The sequence below is a fragment of the Agelaius phoeniceus genome, chromosome 25 (genome assembly GCF_051311805.1).
Source record: "Agelaius phoeniceus isolate bAgePho1 chromosome 25, bAgePho1.hap1, whole genome shotgun sequence".
NCBI classification, from domain to species: Eukaryota; Metazoa; Chordata; class Aves; order Passeriformes; family Icteridae; genus Agelaius; species Agelaius phoeniceus.
In genome coordinates this window covers 4430854-4448251 of record NC_135289.1, presented here as the reverse complement: position 1 = coordinate 4448251, position 17398 = coordinate 4430854, and the positions used below count along the sequence as shown (strand labels likewise).

Here is a 17398-nt window from a genome sequence, read left to right as displayed (position 1 = left end):
TTGTCAAAGCCAGCTGCTTTTAGCACCTAAACAGGATTTTGGTATCACTGTAAAAGTACCTGTGCTCCTGTTTAGCCTCTTCCTTTATAAATGTAAGACACAGAGGGAGCTGGGAATGAGCAAGGACTCAAAAACACATTTCAGCCTCCTGTATTGGAGCTCACCACCAAAACTGCCAGCCCTGCAAGGAGCCTGAGGACACACCAGTGTCACCAGGACTCTGGGAAACCACATCTGGGAAAGACAAATGCATCTCAGTGGTGGGAGGTTCAGCAGCTCACTCCCATCCTCATTTTGCAATGCAAGAATGTACATTGCAAGAAGCCCTTGCAATGTACATTCCCACAGGGCTACAGAAAGGAATCAACTCAGAGCCATGGGCAGACCTCCCCTCTCCATCCTCCCTGGCAAGGCTGGAATAAACAGAATTTATTGTTGTAATCATCCTTCTTCATGGCCTGCACACATCCTGTACCGTCACCAGCATATTCCATAGGCCTTGTGCCCCTCTTTCCCTTCCCTAAACTTTTAACCATCTTTTAATTTATAAATAACATTTAAGTTCACATTTCAAAAGCATGCAGGCTCTTGGACTCTATAAAATCACCAAGAAATCACCTTTACTTCCCACAATGTAGATCCAGAGCATCCAAAGTCTGTTTGCTTGTTATATTAATAGAATTCAGAAAATTGCTGTACAACATTCCTAAAAAAGAGAATCAGCCAAAGTTAGACTTGGCATCTGCACAAGTCTCAGTTATTTTTTGGAATACTTTGACAACACTCTTATGTTATTGTCTCCGGGTTCATTTTTCTGTTCATGTATTCCCCAAAGAAGGAAAGAATGGTATTCCTGTTCTCTGAATAAGGACACATCTTGCTTGTCAGAGAGATTTAATTATTTATTTTCCCTTCTCCTTCTTGAATTGTTGGATCTTCAGATCGGGAGGTTTCAGGTCCTTCAAAATCTTGCTCTTCAGAGAAAGTCATCCTAAGTGCCTCAAATAAAGAAACAAGAACAGAGTTTCACCTGCAGAGCTGGCACCTTCAATTATTGTCCTTTCAGCTGCTGACTGCAGGGAGAGCCTTTGGAGAGCACACAAAACCTGGTAGGTTCCTAGATCTGATTTAGTGGCACAGAAAACCTGAGCTAGTCAGTGCTGGCAGGAGCACTGTGGCAAAGCCCCAGCTCCACAGGTTCCACTTGGCCTCACCTGGGTGCACCTGGGGACAAAATAAAGGTGTAGGAGGAACGAGGTGACTCCTCCAAAGCTGCTTCTGAAGGAATTCTACAGTCAGTTGAGAACATTTTCATTTTCTTTCTTCCATTTGATCTCCTCAGAAACATATTTTTCATATTATTCCTCACATTTTACTTCCATCTGGTTTCAGCTTTTGATTAGAAACTTGGAAGCTCAGCCTTAGCAGCTCAGTGCAGAGATCTGAGCTGCTTCCAGCCATATTCCTCCTTGGAGGATCTTAACTCAGCCGTATGGTTCCTTTTACTGAGGCTGCAGCCTCAGTCAATGGTTTGCAACTCTTGGAAAGAGCAAAAACTCTTGCAAACAGAGGAAGGGTTTGTTATCCTGGAAGAAACAAAACCTGCAAGACAGATGATACTGATTGAAAAATATTTGCTATGCAAAGTGGTGTTTATGGGGAAGCTGCAAATTGCCAGGTTTATCAGGCAGGACTCAATGCACATTTAAATGTTGGTTGACATCTCACCAGGAATACAGAACCCTGATACCTGAGCTCAGCCCAGAATTCACTGCAGCCACCAAAAAAGGATGCTGAAGTTACTGCTCAGAAAAAGAAAAAAAATTAAATGTTCAATGATAAGCACTGTATCAATGGGGTTGTAAAATTGTAGAACCACAGAATGGTTTGGGTTGGGAACTTAAAGCTCATCCAGTGCCACCCCTGGCATGGCAGGGACACCTTCCACTGTCCCAGGCTGCTCCAAGCCCCAGTGTCCAACCTGACCTTGGACATTCCAGAGATGGGGCAGCCCCAGCTGCTCTGGGCACCCTGTACCAGGGCCTGACACCCTCACAGGGGACAATTCCTTCCTAACACCTGATCCAAACCCACCCTGTCCATGTCCTTCCCTCTGCAGGATCAGGAGAAGCTGGCAGTCATCAGGGCAGGAAAGGTTGGTGGATGGTCTCATTTTTACACAGAAAAAAAGCATTTTTGCATTTAAAGCATTAAAACATCCTGAGCCAGAACAAATCTTGTGTCTCCCCAGGTGTTTGCAACAGGGCACAACTGAAACACAACCAGCAGGCACAGAAACACTCAGGAGATGTGGGTGGGAAGAAAAAAGATTTGGGAATGGTGACCCTCCCACACCACAATTCCAGCAGAAGTGCTTAATTCTCAAGGACCTGTGAAAGTCACAGAAGAAATCCAGATATAAGCCAACATCAGTCACCAGAAATCCTGATTTCCAACAGCTTTTGAACAGCACCAGCAGTTTTGCAAGGCAGCCTTAATCACCACAAGCATCCATGAGAAGTTTCCTACCTGGCCTGCAAGTGCAGGGGAGGGCTGGAAAAAAGACATTCAGCCACTGACTGTAAGAATCAAAAAATGGGTTCAGACTTCTCCCATTTCTGAGCAATCAAACAGCACAGCCAAAGACAGACAGAAAGCAGGATTCCAATCACAAGGCTATGAAGGAAAAAGTTTCCAGACTCATCCAGCTTTGTCACTTGGATTTTTTTCCCTACATTCTAAGCTTTTTTCCTGCATTCTGATACCATCTCATCTGGGCTGTGCTTTTATATTATTATTTGTGCTTTTATTTATTTATGCTATATTATTCTTTGTGCTTTTGTATTATTCTTTCAGCTTCTTACTGTAAAAATCAAAGAAATGGGTTCAGACTTCTCCCATTTCTGAGCAATCAAACAGCACAGCCAAAGACAGACAGAAAGCAGGATTCCAATCACAAGGCTATGAAGGACCAAGTTTCCAGACTCATCCAGCTTTTGCCACTTGGATTTTCTTCCCTACATTCTAAGCTTTTTTCCTGCATTCAGATACCATCTCATCTGGGCTGTGATTTTATATTACTCTTTGTGTATTTATTTATTTATTTATTTATTTATTTATTGTGCTTTTATTTATTTATGCTATATTATTCTTTGTGATTTTATACTATTCTTTTATATTATTCTTTCAGCTTCTGAATGTAAAAATCAAGGAAATGGGTTTAGACTTCCCCCATTTCTGAGCAATCAAACAGCACAGCCAAAGTCAGACAGAAAGCAGGATTCCAATCACAAGGCTATGAAGGAGAAACTTTCCAGATTCATCCAGCTTTTGTCACTTGGATTTTTTTCCCTACATTCTAAGCTTTTTTCCTGCATTCTGATACCATCTCATCTGGGCTGTGCTTTCATATTATTCTTTGCAGTATTTGCAGAGTTCACAGTGAAGACTTGAGACATATGTAGGACATATGCAGGAGATATCATGGAATGATCTCATGTTTACAGCTCCAGGAGGGATCAGAGAGCTCAGAGTTGGTCTGGGTTGTCCCCTAGTGGTCCCCACCTTTCCTGGGGAGCAGAACCCCACAGGGGCTGTGGGTGCTGATTGTCATGGTCACCCCCAAACTGGGACCTGTCCACATTAACCAGGGGTTGCCTCCTTCCCTGTAGCATTTTCTGCTCAGCTCACAGCATCTCCCCAATTCCTCACTGCAGACTTTACCTGGCTATTTGCTCCCAGTGCTGCCCCTGTGATGATGTTTATTTCTACACTAATCCCTGATTTTCTATGCTGTGATTAAGTTATAGCTACTTTTTTAGAGGTTTTCCCCAGTCTGTTATTTGTAATTAGAGTTCTGTCCTCCCCCATTCTGGCAGCACTTTACAGCTATGCTGTCATTCATAAATTCCTGACAGAGCTCCCATTACATTATCCAGGTTATGTAAAAGAAAATATTGGCCAACACAACATCACCCAACTTCACCTGATAGGCACTAAGTACAGGGAACTGGTGAAGGTTACCAAAAACACCCAAGGAAAAGGACTGACTTCCAGAAAATTCTCACAGCTCTTGACTCGCATCCATCTTGTTTTCTTCAGCCACACAGCTCAGAGAAAGAATTCCATATCTAAAATCTCAAGTGCTGCTTTTTCAGTAACAGGCCAAAATTCTGATTCCAGATCTGTTGCCAATTCTGCCCATGCAATATTTTTAAAATTTACCTCTTGTCCAAATCAAGTCAAATGGCATGACAATATTTCTTCCTGCATGTTTCTCCACGTTCAGAGCACTGTTTTGTAATTTAATTGGAAAGCTGACAGTTCCAGACATCCTAAATCTCTACACACTCATCTCCTCCATGTTTGACCTCAGCAACTGGAGGGTCTCTCCTGTGCTTTTACCAAGAGCTTTGAACCCAGGGGAGAAGTTTTTGCTCTCATTCCTTCCTTTGTGCCTAAATCATCCTCTAGCTCCATGTGCATCCCAGCAGTTTGGGTCAGACTCACACTTATTGTCCATTGTTCTCTTATTCTTCCTCTCTTCTCTTTTCCTTTCCATATTCTGAGTCCTCCCTGATGCAATTTCAGTTGTTTTGCTAAGAAAGCTCTTGTCAGGCCACACATGCATCAGCACAGGAAGCCCAGGAGAAATTGTGGTATCAAGTGGCGTAAGTGCAATTAACTGAAGGATTGTCATGGAAACAATCTAATTTAAGCTAAAGAACAAAGTCATTAACCTCAGAATTTCAATAAACTTTCATTTCTGTCCTCTATTCCACCCAAAAACATTTGGGAAGGAGGAAGTTGACCAAAAACTTCAAGTCATGGTATTTGCGTAAAAAAACCAACAGAAAACAAATTAAAAACCCACCACCAACAAAATATATTTGCAAAACTTCCACTCAGCAGAAGGAAGGTAATTTCTTCTTATTCCAGGCATAGAAAGCTCCTCCTAGGGAGGTAAAATTTATTCAATTTTAAAGGATATGCTCCTTTTAGACAGAAAAGTTCCCCAAAGTACACAGCACTGTTACCATTCAGGAGGTTACTACAGAATAACTCCTTTTATTACCCATGTGCTCTAAATTCTGATTATAGCTAAACTGCAAAAAATCCCCTTCAAGATACTTCAAAGAGGAGCTTTACAAAAGTGATAAAAATTGGAGGATTTGGGTGCTCAGTGTTTCTAGTGGTGTGTTCTAATGCCATAAATATCCAGGATATCCATGGAAAGATTAGATCAATATGTCAGTAGTAAAAACCAGATCTGTGTCTCCATCCACTCCATCCCACTCAGCTTTTGCATTAATCTCATTAACAGGTTCCAAGCATAACCCAGTAGTGCTCCAAAAAAGCAAAGGCAGCATCTGCCAGGAGACATCCTCCCCCTCTCCTCATGGAAACAGGGATGGAGGTGCCTCCTTGCTCCTGGAGCCACATCAGAAGAGCACACCTGGCATTTGAATGGAATGCAGAGAGGTCTGAGGTGGCTCCTGGATCCTGTGAGGGCTTGTCCAGCTCTCCCAAGGCTTTTTCCTCTGCACACAGCTTGTCCTTGCTGCAAGGACGTGCTGCACGTGTCAGCCTGTCAACAAACAAGTGCTACCTCACTGCTGGGAGCAGGAAAACCCCCACTGTTCCTGGATACTCCTGAGGAAACATCTACTGAAAGGCAGAAGGGGTAGCATAGCAATTTACCCGTAGTTTTTTGAAGAGTTGCTGCAGGTGGGGTCTCACAAGGGCACAGGAAGAGGAAAGACAAAAGGCTGAGGAACAGGAAACACGGACAGAAAGGTCACAAAACTGGCCAGCAATTCCCTGGGACTGGGGGGAGAGTGATCCACAAACAAATGGGTGTTCCACAGTACACACAAAGAGTCTGTGTCCTTCATAAGAAACCTGACTTACCAGAAAGTCTGTAAATCGCCCAGAAATTTAATTGCAGCTCGTAGCTTTGTTTCAGTGATGACAGAGTGAAGCTGCTGAGAGCTGGAGTTTGGTTGTACCTGTCAGGGCAAAAGGAGAATTGTTTGAAACTCAGCCACTCCTGTGCCTCCTGCTTCAGAGGCAGCCAGTTCTTGAGCTGAGTTTGTTTTACAGACACATCATCATCAACAGGAAAATCTGCAGGAAATCAGCTGTCAGTGGGGCTGTGCAGCAGCCCCTGAGCCCACCGGGCCCTGCACAGGCAGGGAGGGTGCCCAGGAGCTGTTCTGGGCTCCAGGACCTTGAAATGTGGGCCCAGCACCAAAGGTAGGGAGGTCTTGATCCCTGAGAGCTCAGAGAATCATGGAATCATTCAGCTGGAAAAGCTTTTTAGATTATCAAGTCCAGCTATTCCCCCAGCACCGCTGTGTTCACCACTAACCCCTGTCCCCAGGTGCCACATCCACCTGGATGACTTTGGAACACTTCCAGGGATGGTGATTCCACCACAGCCCTGGGTGGATCACTCTTTCAGTGAAAAAAAATAAATAAATCAGTGTCTGATCACTCTGTCAGTGAAAAAAATGTCCCCAATATCCAACCTAAACCTCCCTGGCCCAACCTGAGGCCGTTCCCTCTGCTGTCCCTGTTCCCTGGGAGCAGAGCCCGACCCCCCTGGCTGTCCCCTCCTGTCAGGGACTTGTGCAGAGCCAAAAATTCCCCCTGAGCCTCTTCTGCTCCAGCTAAACACACTCAGACTTCTGTGGGTGTTTTCCACATTGGGAACCAGATCAACACACTAATATTTTTTTAACCAAACCTCTGAAAGTGGGTTATAAGCAGTGGGGTCTTCACTACCTTTCCAGCCTTCAGTATTTATTATGGAATCCTTACAGAAAGGCTGACAAGTGCTGTTGGTTCCATTCCCACAAAATCAATCATTTTAGGGCATCACCCTCCAAATGGGGACAGGACAGGAGCAAGACTTTTACAGTGGGAGCCAAGAGCAGCTCAGCTCTCCAGACATTTGCCCTGATTTTCTTTGAAACTCCCAAAGTATCCCACATTTCTGTGGCTGATCCATGTACAAAGACAAAACACTATTGCAATCAACCAGCAATTTTTACATGATTTCCTCCTAATTGCTTATAGTGCCTACAAGCAAAATTTAGACCTGGAAATTCACACCTAATCTCTCCATTAGGCAGTTGGGGAAAATCCCAGATTGTTCTACCAACCTAATATTGATAAATCCTGGTAATTCCCATGTTCAATTCAGTCCACTGCTGCTCCTCGATAAGCATCCTACTACTCTGACCTTTATCTACTCAAGAAGAAGCAGCTCAAGTGCCCTCTAGTGTGGTTTCAGAACATTCAGTCCATGCTTTTTGCAAGTTTTCTGTATTAAATGAGAGGGTTTGTCTTTGGTGTGAAGCATCTCTATGGATCCATAGAATTTAATGACTGAAGCCACTGTGAAAAACAGGTTGACTGCAAAATTAATGGTGACTATGATATTTTTAAATAAAATTCCTGAATTATAGTTATGGCTACTTTCACTTTATCCCCAAAATAGCAAAATTGCTCAACATGTCTGATATTTTCATGACCATTATATCTGCTTGTGGAGTGTTGCTGTTATTGGATAGTTTTTCTTGATATAAAAGGGTTTAGAACATCATTGTTCTACAAAAAAAATATGGTACTTCTATTTACTTGTTATAAGAAACCCCAAACTTTGAACACATATTTATCAAAGTTGATTTTATTTTTCTACCTCCTGCATTTTTAGTGGCTCCAACAAACATTTCCTGAACTGCCCAAGCGATCCTTACTGCTCCATTTGAATTACTTTCCTAGCTGATTCAACCCGAAGAAATTTGGCCCTTTTAAAGCTATTCACAGTGTGAATAATGAACGTGCTGAGATCATCTCAGAGCACATGTTTCTGGAAGCTTTCCTGGCTGGGCTGCACAGGCTTTGAAATAAGCTTCCTGTTTTAGCTAATTCTGATTTAGCTCCAGTCGTGTGCGCACCATGTGAGCGAACAGACTCAGGCACCAAATGGGTTTGTTTTTCCCAGAGTGAAGGTGGAAATGGGAAGAGCACAGCCTGGGGACTGATATTGTGTCAGACATCTTGCATAGTAGTGAAATTCTCAGAGCTGACTTGAAAGAAATGCCAGAGTCATTAATGTATGTTCTGGTAGCACCAATGGCCACTTCATGGGCAGCTAAAGGAAACAGCTTGGGAATGTAAGGGTAGGAATAGGAGGAGCACATTCCCAGTTTGGCCTGCTGGAATTCAGTGATGTTTGTTTTAAGAAGATCAGAAGAAGAAAATTGAGAGTGAGAATAATGGAAATAAGGGCAGGCTGAGCTGTGGGATGATTTCAAGGGAAGAGTCCTGTCCCTTGGCTCATGGTTACACAGATTGGAGCACTGGAAATGGGTTTCTCCAGTTCTCCTCTGCGCTTCACAGCCAGGCACGAAAACTCCAATACCTTTCCCCTAATTTTCCCTAAACACTTCATCCTACTCCACTCTTAACAGCCTTTTCTATTACTTCTGAGACCTGGGAAAATGTAGAAGTCTATTTAAAACACTGGCAAGTTTCCAAGCAGCAGCAGCTGTGCTCAGATCGGCTCTCCCTGATGGAAATTTTCTCTTCTTGTACCCAAACAGCATCACACCACAATCACATCAATAAATTTCCTTCAAGTGTTCCAGCCAGAAGCAGAAAAGCAGCACTCATGTGAATGGGATAGAAAATGAGATTCTATCATGATTGAAATAGGGATCCATGTGAAATCGGAGTCGTGTCCTGGTACTGCCATGGTTTTCCTTTCCACACCTGCAAATATTTGAACAGTCCTGATGAGTGTTTCTTACAGGGGTTAATAGGAACTGAGGAAGGGGAGGAGGTTTATAAAACTCAATGAGGTTTTCTGTATTTAACATGTAATAAAAAATGATTTTAGACATGAATTGATTTGACTTAGCATAAAAATTGGTCTTAGTGGCAAGTTCTTGAGATTAACATCAGTCACTATTAGCATCTGATTTCAGTCTAAAAGTCAAAAGTCCTTGACTTTTCTACCCAGATCCACCAACAGTTAAACACCTTTATGAGTTGCCAAATATGTCTGAATTAGTCTGAGTACATTTGCTCTGGAAGGACATTTTGTACCTCTCTAACATGCAGTTACAGATGCAAAGGCTTTGTATAAATAGCACAAGAATAGCTTTGGATACATCATTTTTTAAAGTTCCTCCTCTCCTCAGTTCCCCTGCTTTCTAGCAAATTTCCATGGAAAATGGAAAACTCAGCAGCATTTCTGTTTATTTGAGAAGAAACCATTCACACAACAAAGCTCATTTTGGATCTTTCCCTTCTGGTTTGTCCTTGCAAAGGAGTGACTTGGGGTAGAATTCAGAAAAGCTCTTTGGACTCCTTAATCATTGACTGGGATTCTGTCCTCAGCAACTCATCCTGCAGGGATAATTTTACATTTAATCAGTGCTGAGGCCCAAAGTTCCCCCAACACTGATGTGCATGTGAAGGAGCTGAATTAAAACCATTGAATTCAAGGTGCAGCCCAACAAAGAAATTGACTCCAGGAGTGAGGAGGAGGAGCAGGAGAAAGGCACTGCTGCTGCCAGTTTAAGAGTGGAGCCTTTGCCATCCTGTAGCCTGCAGGACAGATTAAATAGCAGAGAAATCTTCCCAAAAAATTAACAAAATCATTTTTTGTAAACACATTGGAGTGATGATTTCTTTGAACAGAAACCAAAACTTCCTCAGATAATTGAATGCTATGTCCAAATATTCTTCTGATACAATACAGGCAGAGTTTTTCTGTGCCAAGAGAAAATCACATTTCATAGTAAGGGTAGAGCAGGCAGCGTGGTGGTGCCCCAGATATAACAATAACCAAATGTTAATAATGACCAAGCTTTTAGACTCCATAGTGTTATTTGTCTGTTTGTTTGAAAAGCTGCCTTTCTTGATGGAAATCCATCAATATTCCAAGAAATAGGAAAATAAATGGGCTTTCTAGGCTTTTTCAGTTCTCTTGTTTTCTTCTGGTATACCAACAAACAAATTTACCTCCTTAAAGGCCATAAACATGTTCAGATTTCCCTTTGCCTTGGGTTTCAGGGAGTGAAACCGAGCACCTGCTACAGCTCATACATCATCTGCTGTCCTTCTACTGCAACTTGAAAAAATGCCTGAGCCTGCACCAATTCCCAGCTCAAAGCAGTTTTGTGGAAGCAGACTCTTCTCTTTGAGGGTTGCTGCTGTCTGCCGGGTACCCCCTCCACCACCACAAGGAGATGCAAACCCTGCGAGTGCCACTCAGCCCCCGCTGTCGGTGAAATCTTCCCCTCCTGCCAGCTGGAGGCAGCTCTGAACTGCAGCCAGGCTCTGCTGGAGGGAGCACACCCAGCAATGCCTCCCTCCCTCCCCGGAGCTGACCCGGCTCCCAGACCTCACTGGTGGAACTGGTATTTCTCATGGTGCTGCAAATCAGGCCAGTCCCCGATGGCAGTGAAAGCACTCGCTTCTCTGATTTCACATTCCAGCCGTGATGCATTTTTGAAGTACCACAGAAATGTGCAGTTTAAAACCTGTCTAGTAAACTTCCTTGATCCTGAGGCATAAGCTTTGAATTTGAGTAACTTTCTTTTTTTCCATTGCCCTTTGGAGCAGTTTCCTTTTCCTACTTGGCTCAAACAATTTTCAAGTCAAGACAGCAGCAACAGCTTGTTCCCTCCTGTGATGCAGATTGTGAGTCAGGGCCTTTGGGACCTCCTGCTGACTGCATGAAATTCCACATGCCCCCAGGGGATTGCCCCAGGGGTATTCCTGGAATGGCTGGCAGTGTTTGGAGCTCTGTACAGCACCCTGGGCTTCTGCTGTTGCTACTTTCCAGGCTAAGGGCAGAGCTGCACACCCTCCTCTAGCTCCTAGAATCATTAAGGTTGGAAAAGATGATGGAATACAGCTCAGAGATTAGCAGAGCTTTTTAATAGGCTTTCTGTAATAAACAGACCCAGAGCACTATGAAATAAGTCACTCTTAGACCCTTTTATATGTATTAGATTTTAATTCCCTAAAGAGAACAACAGATTATATGGGAGTAAACCTAGGGCTGAGCTAGGACCAGACTCAAGAACTCACAGTTCTGGGATCACTCCAGTGGCCCAATCTCTGCAGAAATTCTCCACTCCACACTGGTTGTGTTACATGTCCCCTGGACCAGTGGAAACCTCCTGGGTCCAGAGACAATGAACACACAAAAGCTCTGGGAAAAAGCCTTTTCTCTGCCACTGGGCATTGAGAACAGGCAGTGTCTCAGGTATCTGGTCTGTAAGAATGAGGATAAAAGTGTCTGTCCTTCTCCCTGGGAAGGCTGTAAATACAGGAGAAACATCCACATGCAACCAAGGACCTCCTTCTCCTGGGAACTGCTCCCACTGTAATCCACAGCAGAGACTCTTTGGCCTGAGCAAAATGAATTAATCCCTGTCCAGCTGTCCCAGACCCCCTGTGACTCACCATGGAATCAGTTCCATACCTCATTTTCCATGCTGACCCAAACAGCCAGATTAACTCAAAAAAACCTCAGCCATCACACGTAACAGAATTCCTTCTAATTAAACTTGAGCAACACTTCTGATAACCTGTTTTTCCTTCATGTTTTTCACAGTTTGACAGATCATGTTATTATCTTCCAGGCCAGGTTTCCTGGGAAACAAAGCATCTTCTTACTTTTCTAATCCTTCCAGGGAAATGATGCCAAATTAAAACATTTCATGAGCATTCATTACATTTTGTCAGAGATGGTTCATGGATAAATCAACGTCAACTGCCCAGAATGTGCTACTGATTAATGGGGAGCAGAAACAACTAAGCTTGCTTTTTCAAAGTCTACTTCATGTCCAGAAACAACATTAACCAGGGACAAAAGTTCCTCCCTGTGTATTGGTCATGGAAACTCCACTGCTGAGAATGGGATATTGCTATGGCAGTCAAGTGAAAGGGCTCTTCCCATGCACACCAACTCCAGCTCTTGCTACATCACAGAATCCCAGAATGGTTTGGGCAGGAAGGGACCTTAATGCCCCTCTCATTCAACCCCTGCCACAGGCAGGGACCCCTTCCACTGTCCCAGGCTGCTCCCAGCCCTGTCCAGCCTGGCCTTGGACACTGCCAGGGACCCTGGGGCAGCCCCAGCTGCTCTGGGCACCTGTGCCAGGGCCTGCCCACCCTCCCAGGGAACAATTCCTAATTCCCAACATCCCATCCATCCCTGCCCTCTGGCAGTGGGCAGCCATTCTCCCTTGTACTGTCCCTCCAGGACCTTGTCCAGCCCTTCAGCTCCTGGAAGGCCACAAAATGGTCTCCCCAAAGCTTCTCTTCCCCAGTCTGAACAATCCCAAATCTCAGCCTTTCCTCCCAGCAGAGCTGCTCCAGCCCTCAGATCATCCTGGGCCCTCCTCTGGACTGGCTCCAGCAGCTTCAGGTCCCTCCTGTGCTGGGCCCCAGGGCTGGAGGCAGCTCTGCAGTGGGGTCTCAGCTGAGCAGGGCAGAGATGCTGAACTGTGATATGGAAGCTCCTTTCCCTTGGCAAGGGAAGATTTAGTGGGAATGTTCCTTTGGAACACCCACACCTTAGAGGCTGTGCAGGCTGTGCCTGTTACAAGAGCCTGCAAACCAGGTCATGCTGTGCTCCTGCCCACCAAAATCACACACAAGTGATCATCTGGGTAAGTGTCAGGCACCTCTGCACCTTGCAGAGGGACTCAGCAGCAAGAGTTGCTGAATCCAAGTGGGATTGTGCAGCTCACATCTACCTGAGAGAGAGAAACCAGGCCCAAGATGAGATGGAATCTGCAGAGAGAGAAGATAACTGGTAATTGGATGAACACCTCTCATTTGTTTAGTGGAGAGCTGGGAGGGGACTCAAAACACCAAGCTGGGATTGGGAAAGGCTTGTTGGAACACAGCAGAAAAGTAAACTTTGTGTTCTACCCTCCTACCCGCTTTGGCCTTTAAGGGTGATGCTAGAAATAATATCTAGATCATGCTTGCTGTAGAAATGACAGGATTCTGGGATTTTACACCTTTCCAATGCATTTTCTGAGAAGCAGCTTTCAGAGACAGGCCAGGATTTGAAGCACAGCATATTCTGAACACTCCTGAAAAAAGAAAACAAGGCCAGTGCATTTGCCAGGGCATCCAAGCAGTTCCCAGCAGCCCCTTGTGATCTTTGCAGACTGACCCAGCATGCAAGTGCTTGATGCAAAGCAAGTAAATATATTGAAAAAAAAATTAAAAGCATGGAAGGAAACAAAGGAGCAGACGATTTGCCCAGACACTTGGAGAAATACTCTCCCTTCTGACCTCCTTTGTATTCCAGGGAGCAATTCCTGAGCTGCATTCAGAGACAGAGACAGAATTGCCAGGCCCAGAATTCCGGCAATTACTCAGTGGAAATGGAAAGAGCACCACGGATGCCAAAGGTATGATGCAAGTTTCATTGTCCCTGGAAGAATGGGAGTCCAGTATGGGTTTGGGGCTGTTTGCTTGGAATTTAAAATCAGTTGTAGTTCCACGTAAATGAAAGTCGGGGAATAAGATTATTTAAGTCAGGGAATAAGATTCTTTTTATTAAGGAAGCTCCTCCTCACTCCCTGGCTGATGTTTCTCTGAAGGGCTATTTTGGACCCTGAAAAAGGAATTTGCATCCTTATCATGCATAGAAGCACATAGGACAAGGGGGAATGGCTTTAAACTGCCAGAGGGCAAGGTTAGGTGGGATATTGGGGATAAATCCTTGCCAGGAAGGGTGGTGGGGCTATGGCACAGGTGCCCAGAGAAGCTGTGGCTGTGCCTGGATCCCTGGAAGTGTCCAAGGCCAGGCTGGACAGGGCTTGGGGCAACCTGGGATAGTGGAAGGTGTCCCTGCCCATGGCAGAGGGTGGGACTGAATGAGTTTAAGGTCCTTCCAACCCAAACCATTCTATAATTTTATTCTTTAATTCTGTGAATCTGAACAATCCTCTGCAGAGCTAAGAAACACTCATAGGAGTTTTGCTGTTCATAGTGGATTTGTAAGCCACTTAGGAAACAGTCAAATACTGGAAAGGAAAAAGAATATTGTGTTCTCCTGATATCTGAAAGGTTAATCGTTACCAGAGAACCATTTGGAAGACTGAAAAACAGAGGAAGGGTAGGGCAGATCTGGAAGGAAAATGGTAACATTCACCCCCTCCCTTTACACAAATACATTTTAAAATATTTTAATTCTCAAGTCAGGATGATATTTATGGGAATAATAACTCAAGCTTTCTTTTAGTAATTGAAATTAAACAGCACTTGTTCTAGCAAGAACAGTTTCTTATCCATCTGTCACTACGAGTACAAGTAATTCCATGTGTTTAGCAGTATCTGAACACCTAGTGCTACAGTTGGATAACACTTGGCTGAAAAGTTTCCTAGCATAGTCTGCAATCAGAAAATAACCAAAACCAAATAGTCTTTGCCCCAGGATCTGCATAATTTAAATCTAACTGCAAAGAAATTGCCAGACTTGAGGCCTGTTACAAATATCCATCCACATGCTTGTTTCATCTACCTCAGGGGGAAAGGACACTTTGATAACAGAAGGGTCTTTAATATAAAAAGCAATAAAATCCATGGATTTTGAAGCTGGACATGTTCCAGATGGAAATGTTAGTCGTGTCCAGCAAACAGGACTAACTACAGCAGCTCATGGAATAACACTGAATTGTCTAACAAGCAACTGCCTCCTTCACAACCTGATAATCCTACTGATAAAAAAGTCAATGCCTCTCTACTTCCCTTAACGATATTGATTTGTCCTAAACAGGCTGTGAAATGAGAACACCGACCACCTTTGTGCTTCTCCGCAGAGATGCCCTGCTGAGCCGGGAGCCCCGCAATTAGCGCCGCTGCTCTAATGAGGCGCTGCCCGCGGCCGTGAGGGACGCGCCGGGCACGGCCGAACCGCCAGGGGGCGCTGCCGCCCGCGGCACGGCCCGGCCGTGAGGGCCCGAGCGGGACCCGCGGAGCCGTCACGGAGCTGAGGAGCGGCCTGGGACCCGCCGCGATCATCAACCCCTGCCCGGCACTGACAGCCCCAAACCCCACCCTGTGCATGCCTGGGAGCGTTGTCCGAACGCTCCTGGAGCTCTGGCAGCCTCGGGGCTGTGCCCATTCCCTGGGGAGCCTGGACAGTGCCAGCACCCTCTGGGGGAAGAACCTTGCCCTGATATCCAGCCTGACCTGCCCCGATACAGCTCCAGCCCTTCCTTGGGTCCTGTGCAGTGCCAGCATCCTCTGGGGGAAAGATCCTTGCCCTGAGATGCAGCCTCAGCCTGCCCTTGCACAGCCCCAGCCCTTCCTTGGGTCCTGTCCCTGTCAGAGGTCGGAGCTGTCCCTCCGCTGTCCCTCGGGAGGAGCTGCAGCCCCCGACGAGCTCTGACCTCGGGCTCGTTCATGCTGAACAAACCAAGTGCCCTCAGCCGCTCCTCCTGTGGCCCCTCAAGACCCTTCGCCACCCTCATGTCCCTCCTTTGGACAGCTCCAACAACTTTATATCCTTCTCATGTTGTGACACCCAAAACTGACCCCAGCACTGGAGGCGAGGCTGCCTCATCCCAGAGCAGAGCGGGCCAATCCTTCCCCCATCCAGCCTGGATGCTGTGCCTGGTGCCCCCAGGACAGGGATGTCCCTCCTGGTCAGGGCACACGGACTCAGATTCACCTGAGGCCATCACCTGGACCTCAGGTGCCTTTCCATGGCACTGCCTTCCACAGCCTCATCCCCACTCTGCCCATACATCCAGGGTTACCCCATCCTACAACTCTTCAGGTGCAGCATTCAGCACTTGCCCTTTTTCAACTCCATATGGTTGGTGATTGCCCAGCCCTCATGTTTATCAACATCTCTCTGCCTCCGAGGGAGTCAACAGCTCTTCCCAGTTTCGTGTTGTCAGCAGAATTTCTCAGTATCCCTTTGAGTCCTGATCTGAGTCATTTATGAAGACACCGGCCCTAAAACCGAGCCCAGCAGAGCCCCATCAGTGACTTTTTGCCAACCCTGTGCCCCTGGGCACCCAAACCTGCCTGAACGTCTCCAGGCACCCAAACCTGTGTGACCCCTGGGCACCCAAACCTGTGTGACCCCTGGGCAGTGCCAGAGGAAGCTGTGAGCTGCCTCCAGGAGATGCGAAGAATCACGTGCTGAAAAGCAGCACCTTGGGATTAATTCATTGCAAGAATTATGTGGGAAGGAGACCTACTACTTATGAAGGCTGAATGCTTCATTCCTACACTTTTAGAGAAAATCAGCATGAAAATTACTAGAGAAATAAAGAAGCCTAATAAAAGGCTTCTAAAAAAGCTATTTATTTTTGTTGCCATCACAATCCAAGGCAAAACCACTCTCTTGTTTTTCCTCTGCTTCAAATGTATCAGAGGATAATGAAGACTTTTGCTACTGTTTGATGCATCTCATTGTCTTGAAGTTATTTTGATTATTCAAATGCATTCATGCTTTTGTTATTTTAGAAGGAATACATTGGACCTGGTAGGTCAACACCATCTAGCAGAGCATCACAGAAGCAAAAAAAGGGAAATTGTGGGGTTTTACTCTGAGTTACAAGGTAGGTTCAATGTTTCTTTAAAAAAAAAAACAAGCAACTAAACCAATAAACTGTATTGCATTGCAATTCATTGCAAATGGAATAAGATATTCTTAATTAAACTCTGTCATTGCAATTCAAATAAACTGTTTGGGATTATTTTTCCAAAATATGGCCAGGCTTTAACACAACTGAAAACGAAGAGGAAAATGAGTGAAAAAGGAAACCGCCTCCAACGTCCTTTGGTATTATTGTGTCATTAGTGGAGTGTAATTTGAAATAACAACACCAAACATCTTTTCCCACACATTTTTGCACAGTTTCCATACACACCTCAGGGAAAATTTATTCAAAACCTGAAAATAATCTGAATAGATAGAACTCTACAGTTATGACTAGAGCACAAACTAAATATATAAATATATATATATATATATATATATATATATAGGAAATAAGTGTTTTATTTGTTAAATAAGGAGAGGAAATGTTTAACGTAGAAGACATCCCTTTTCCAGAGACACAACCTTACCTCTTGCTCCCCTGTCTCAAAGCCCCACAGGTAACTTTGGACTCAGAGTTCCTGGAGACCTCGAAGGAGCAGCTGAAAAAAGTAAAATGAGAAAGCTTTAAGATTTTGATAGCAGAGTCAGCATTTTGGGTCAAATTAGAGAACAAATACATGATTGGAAAATGAACTTGAGGGGCTCTTAGCTATGGCTATGAACAAAGACAAGTTTAACGACATCACATTCTTGATCCTGCGTGTAATTTTGCGGGCAGCATCTGCAAGA

At 44.8% G+C, this 17398-nt stretch overlaps 1 long non-coding RNA gene across 1 annotated transcript in view; it reads right to left on the bottom strand.

Moving 5' to 3' along the window:
- The window catches only part of LOC143695720 (uncharacterized), a 41818-nt gene extending 24442 nt beyond the window's left edge, over nucleotides 1-17376 (bottom strand). Inside the window, exons 1-2 of the long non-coding RNA XR_013185235.1 lie at nucleotides 17137-17376; nucleotides 5911-6008 (exon numbers count right to left, since the gene is read on the bottom strand). This is a non-coding gene — a long non-coding RNA (uncharacterized LOC143695720). The remainder of the gene's footprint in view (nucleotides 1-5910; nucleotides 6009-17136) is intronic.
- Between the last annotated feature and the right edge of the window lie 22 nt (nucleotides 17377-17398).